Source organism: Hoplias malabaricus, chromosome 8 (genome assembly GCF_029633855.1).
Source record: "Hoplias malabaricus isolate fHopMal1 chromosome 8, fHopMal1.hap1, whole genome shotgun sequence".
NCBI classification, from domain to species: domain Eukaryota; kingdom Metazoa; phylum Chordata; class Actinopteri; order Characiformes; family Erythrinidae; genus Hoplias; species Hoplias malabaricus.
In genome coordinates this window covers 30,466,480-30,472,448 of record NC_089807.1, presented here as the reverse complement: position 1 = coordinate 30,472,448, position 5,969 = coordinate 30,466,480, and positions in this window count along the sequence as shown.

The window sequence follows — 5,969 nt, the reverse complement described above, 5'->3', positions numbered from 1 at the left end:
TCCACACCTTCCAGCCACACACCACTGACACCAGGCTCTAAACATGAGATGATCCTCTAAAGAGAAGAGGTGGCAGGGTTTCTGCAGACACCGACTGAGGACTCTGTACAAGATATCAAAAAGCTGCAGATTCATCAGATTATCACTCATCAGATTATGCACTGCATTTTTTGGTTGTCCTTTCTTTTATTTAACATGCTGTAAATTACCCCACCCTGTTCTGCTGTGTGATAACACTTTGTTTGAGGCTCTGTGCTCTTTCTGGAGCTTCATGAGCTCATGGCTCGCAATGAAGAAACTACTATTCTTTGGTTCCAACTAGGAACTATATTTTTGCTTTCAAAAACCAATTTATGTTGGTCGAAATGCACAGAAATTTGGAAATTTGTAATGTAATGGATGGAGCACCATCACCGGTCCACTGCTCCTTAGCCCAATGCTGGTTTGTTTTTTGCCCCTCTAGCTTTGGAGTTGAGTCATGATGCCATTGCCATTGAGTATGATGACCTTGGACTTGATGTGGTTGACCCAAAGTCTCATTCCCTTGTTGTATATTAACACTGGGACAGGCTGATAGTGTCCTCCAGCAAGGCCAAGAGAACACCTGCTAAACACACACATACACATACACACACACACACACATACACACACACACACACACACACACACACACACACACACACACACACACACACCTGTGAATGAGTGCGTTTTTCACATAAGACAAGTTCTGACACACTCCAGTAGCAGCCCTGCCAACATTTCACTCCGGTAGAAAAACCAGGGTGTGTCAGAAACATGGAGGTGATGGGGGCAATGATAGAACGCTGCCCATATAAAGGCCTGTCATGTTATGAAAGTATGTGTCAGCTTTCTATCCTCAGAGTTGTAGCACTAAGTCAGCAGAGCAGAGAACTCCCTCAATGCTACTTCCTTCTTACTTCTCTTTACACAGATGACTGGGGAAATAAAATCATTTTAGATAAATCATAAACGTGGAAAAGCTTTGAGCTGGTTTTACCTGAGGAGGTTCTGTGCTGTACTGTTCAAGGGATTTGTTTGTGATTTATTATATGTCATTTATAATGTTTTAAACAAAGCAAATATATCCACAAGCAAAATATTACAAACATAAATGTAAAAACTGCCCTGTATATTTAGTTTCAGGAATGCACCACCTATCAATGTAGTCACCTGTAGTACACCCCACAAAAGACAGAAAAACAGTGAGTTCGCCATTTGGCTAGAGCGTTTGAAGACCACTACACTTCCACTACAAATTTGCAGTTCAAATTACTCTGCAAATTAGCTTACCAACCATACAGAGTAAAAAAAAGTAATAATAAATAAATAAATTAATAAAATTGCAATAACTGCTTTGTGGACTGCACAGATATGTGTATTGAGACCTTGCCATTCTGCCAAATAAGCAAATTTGGTAAGCTCCATTGAATTTGGGCTTGCTGATTAGTGAGGTTCTGAGGCACCACACAGCTACAGACAACTTTCTGCCACACAGTGAGCCCCCGGTAACAACAAATCTCTCTACACACCAAGCACAAACAGACATAAACACAAATGAAAACATGAACAACCCCAAATCATAACATAAAAACCCAAAACAAAGAGCCTACTGTGCATGCTGGACACTCCCCCATGAGCCCCTGGCCCTGCCCGGAGTCCATTGGCACTACAGCATATATCACTTAATCCCCTCTACCGACAGATCGCACTTCAGGCCACCTCACCTTTGTGTATCATTTTATAATCAACTTACTATATTATCAGGCCATATTATATAAAATGTACTGCTATACAAAGCCCTGTCTCTTCTGTTCAACACAGCCCAAGCAGCAGCCCTTTTTCTCAAAGAATTTCATGTCAAAGTTTCACCAAACTTGATCTCAGCATGTGGGCGGCACGGTGGCGCAGCAGGTAGTGTTGCAGTCACACAGCTCCAGGTACCTGGAGGTTGTGGGTTCGATTCCCACTCCGGGTGACTGTCTGTGAGGAGTTGGTGTGTTCTCCCCGTGTCTGCGTGGGTTTTCTCCGGGTGCTCCGGTTTCCTCCCACAGTCCAAAAACACACGTTGTTAGGTGGATTGGTGACTCAAAAGTGTCTGTAGGTGTGAGTGAATGTGTGTGTTTGTCTGTGTTGCCCTGTGAAGGACTGGCACCCCCTCCAGGGTGTATTCCCACCTTGCGCCCAATGATTGCAGGTAGGCTACCTGGAATCACTGGGCGCAAGGCAGGAATACACCCTGGAGGGGGCACCAGTCCTTCACAGGACAACACACACACACACACACACTCACACCTGCAGACACTTTTGAGTCACCAATCCACCTACTAATGTGTGTTTTTGGACTGTGGGAGGAAACCGGAGCCACCGGAGGAGACCCACGCAGACACGGGGAGAACACACCAAACTCCTCACAGACAGTCACCCGGAGCGGAAATCGAACTCCCTGGAGCTGTGCGACTGCGACACTACCTGCTGTGCCACCGTGCCGCCCATGACGAATGCAGTGAAGAAAAAATTTTTCTTGCTTGCCATTTTCAAGCTACTTGATTTTGAGGTTATTTTTGTTTGACAATTGTCATTTTTAATACTACACTAATATTACCATAAAATGGCAAAAGAGCAAGAGAAAGTTAGTATTTTTTTTATTTATTTGTAATATATGGTAGTGTCTCAGTCACACAGCTCCAAAGGACCTGAGGGTTGTGGGTTCCAGGTGAATGTCTGTGCTCTGGTTTCAAAAACGCACATTGGTAGGTGGATTGGGGACTCAAAAGTGTGAGTGTGTGGCCCTGTGAAGGACTGGTACCCCTTCCAGGATGTGTTTTTGTCTTGCACCCAGTGATTATGGGTAGGCTCCGGACCCACCACAATGCTGAACTGGATAAGCGGTTACAGACAATGAATGAATTAATGAATTTGTACTTCTGATACATATAGTAACAGTAAATTCGATGTGTTTTTGTGCCCTGCAGCTTTATAAAGCCCTGATAAGCTGCTGAGAGTGTATTATAATGTGCAGATATAATGTGTCTTTACAGAGGACGTGTTATAATTTTTTATTTTATTTTTTTTTTTTTTTGAGAAAGTAACTAAACATTCAGTTTGACCAAGGGGGCTCAAAAGGAAAAAAAAAAAAAAGAGAGAGAGAGAGAGAGAGAGAGAGAGAGAGAGAGAGAGAGAGAGAGAGAGAGAGAGATGAGTGGCAGGATTAGGGTGGAGTTGTGTGACTGCTGGAATCCAGTGGTGACAGACAGGTGTTATTAAAGCGCAGCGGCTCATCAGCGCAGCCCATTGAAGCCCCCGGCAGACTGCAGAAGAATAGATTGACTGTGAGCGAGAGAGAGAGAGAGAGAGAGAGAGAGGGAGAAAGAGAGAGGAGAGAGAGAGAGAGCTTCTCTAATTTGTCTGAGGGATCTGATTCCTCAGTTCAAAGAGACAGGGAGGAAGACCTGTACTGATTGTTCATTCATCTGCACTCAAAAGAGAGATAAGTCTCTCTCTCTCTCTCTCTCTCTCTCTCTCTCTCTCTCTCTCTCTCTCTCTCTCTCCCTTCAATTCTTTGATTCTCTCGTCGGCTGTAATCTGAGTATCACTGATTGAAGCTCTAAAGCTCATCCAGCAGACACTGAGACTTGAGCTGTTTCATGTTTCAGAGCGTCACCTGTCCTCACATAGCAGCAAATATAATCCATTCAGAATTCCTGGAATCCTCTATTCTTCCCTCTTTTCCCTTCGTTACCCGATCACACAGAAGCACCATCTCCCTATCCGCCAACACATCACCCAATCCATCTGATAAACTGAAGGAAATCTCTGTAGACGACCCCCTTATAATGAGTGAACTGTTACCCCAGACATCCCGGTGTGCAGTCAGTTTATATCATCTCTGCAGAAAAGCTGAAACAAGGCCACCTTGCTCAATGTCAAGTGTGGAGCACATTACCTTCACGATGACTTGGAGTGTTTTTTTTTTTTTGTGAAATTAAAGGAACGGTAGGTAAGATTTGGGTATTTTCTCCACAGGCTCCCCCTAGTGTCGTAATTCATTTTCACAGCATTGTACTGCAGGGTGTGGCGGGGGGTTTCTTGATTTCCTACCCTTCTCCAAAAGTGGAAAAGTGCACTTTCTGCAGTGCTAAACCCAGAGCAACAATGATATAAAGAGTCTGTTCTGCATTTTGCAGGTCGGTAAAGCATCACAATTATTTTGAAGCTGTAATTTTAAGATTTAAAAAAATCATTGGCGTCTCTGTGCCCTTTCTGGAGTTTCTTAAGTTTGACAAGTCCACGGACAATGTCACCAACTTTTCTTTCTGGTTCTGGTTGGAAATGAACTTTTCTATTTCATGAACAGACTTAAATTGGTGGAAATGTTGACAAAATGTGGACACACTTTCCCTCCTGGATGTCAATTTCTGGATACACTCCTGATCTATGTTTCTTTATACTGCTAGCACAGTTGGGAGAACATGTGTGGAGGAGAACCCTAGCTGCATGGTGGTGTTATGTTTGCTAACAGACGTTTGTGTTGGTTAGCTTTGTACTGAGAAATGGGAGAGAGAGACTCCAAGTCTCGGAAAACTGTGGCCTCACTGCAGAGCAAATTTGTGATCTCCTGAGGAAAGGGTCAATTCTTGAGAGCCCCTTCCTTTTTAATTCAAATTGCATATTGCTATCTAAGCCTGGACTTGTTAGACAGCACATAGCAGCCTGGCATTGTAGAAAGTGTGGAAGTGGAAGTTAAGGGGGATTTGGTGTGATTTGGCCCAAAGCAAGACAGGCCCATGCAGCTCCCTGTAAAGAGAGAGCAAGTACCGCCGGCCACAACACAGCGGCCAAGCAAAGACCTGTTACAGCAAGCGCTCCGAGCTCCTAATATCTCCAAAAGCATGTGTGGATTGACATGTCTACACTTCCCTCCATCGCATTCTTAAAAATGTCTTAACGCTGGCCTGCCCCGAGCTCAGATGATCTCATCATCTTCGGCGAGGCCTGTTTTTCACTCTCGGCTAAAAATAAGCTCCAGCGGTGATTAGGGTGAATGAAGAGCAGCACAGATTTCCATTCCATTTCCACTTCCAACTGCAATTAGGACACTCCAGAGGACGGCTAAATAAATGGCATGTGCATTTTGTTTGCAGAGGTGAGTAGGTGAGGTTTATTTTGGGATGAACGCAGGGGAACCCTGTCCTCTCTGGCCAAAGTGCACTCAACACACCTGTTGCTTGGACAGTGGAGTTGACCGCCTGCCCTCAGTGATCTCGATGACAACTCCGCCACCACTTAAAGGCCTTACAGGCATTAACAGCAGCCAGTGACTTGGCCCTGAAATTCAGGCGGGTGGAACGTTGAGTGAAGCTTCCTGTGAAGGCTCGTCAACCTTGAGAACCTGGTGAAATTCAAATGAGCAGAAGCGCAAACTGAGCAGATGTAATATTTGCACTGGTCCAGTGTAACTTGCACTTGTTACAGCTCAATCACAAGGACAGGCAAGAAGAATGGAGCACAGCTCCAGGGTCACTGTCTGAGAGTAGTTTCATGTATTCACACTGTGTCTGTGGGTTTCTTCCAAGTGCTTTGGTTTCCTCCCACAGTCCAAAAACACCTGTTGGTAGGTGGACTGACTATTCAAAAAAGTGTCCATACACTCTCAAAAGAAAAAAAAAAAAAACAGAAAATGTATAGTAGAGGTACATTATTGGTAAATAGTCATTTTAAACTCTAGTTGTGTTCCCTAAAGGTAAATTATGTTCTCTTCTTCAGAAAGAAAGGTGAATATTTGTAATCTTTTATTACAGAACTGCGTAAAATAAAACAACATCATATAAGTCCTGGAGATGAAATGGGGCGTATGAAATCGATACAATTTTAAAATCTAGTTATAATAAAATAAGGTGCTTTTATGTTCCTTAATTAAAGGAACAGAATATGAACCCTTGAGAA